Here is a 216-nt window from a genome sequence, read left to right on the forward strand (position 1 = left end):
GGAAGGGCAGGGAGGTGTGCTCTCCCTGCCTTAAGGTTTTCCACGTAGGCACGTGGAAGGGCAAGGAGGTCCCAGAACAGAGCCATACCGCCAAATGTAACATTCTGCTTTGGAATAAAAGTTATTTTGACAAAAGTGGTCTTGACTGAAGTGATGTTGATACATAGACATTAACTCAGTCAGTACTACGAGACAGCAGCAAAAAGTTCTCAGAGT

The sequence above is a fragment of the Morone saxatilis genome, unplaced genomic scaffold (assembly GCF_004916995.1).
Source record: "Morone saxatilis isolate NCDOM2014 unplaced genomic scaffold, NCSU_SB_2.0 Contig15, whole genome shotgun sequence".
Taxonomy (NCBI): domain Eukaryota; kingdom Metazoa; phylum Chordata; class Actinopteri; family Moronidae; genus Morone; species Morone saxatilis.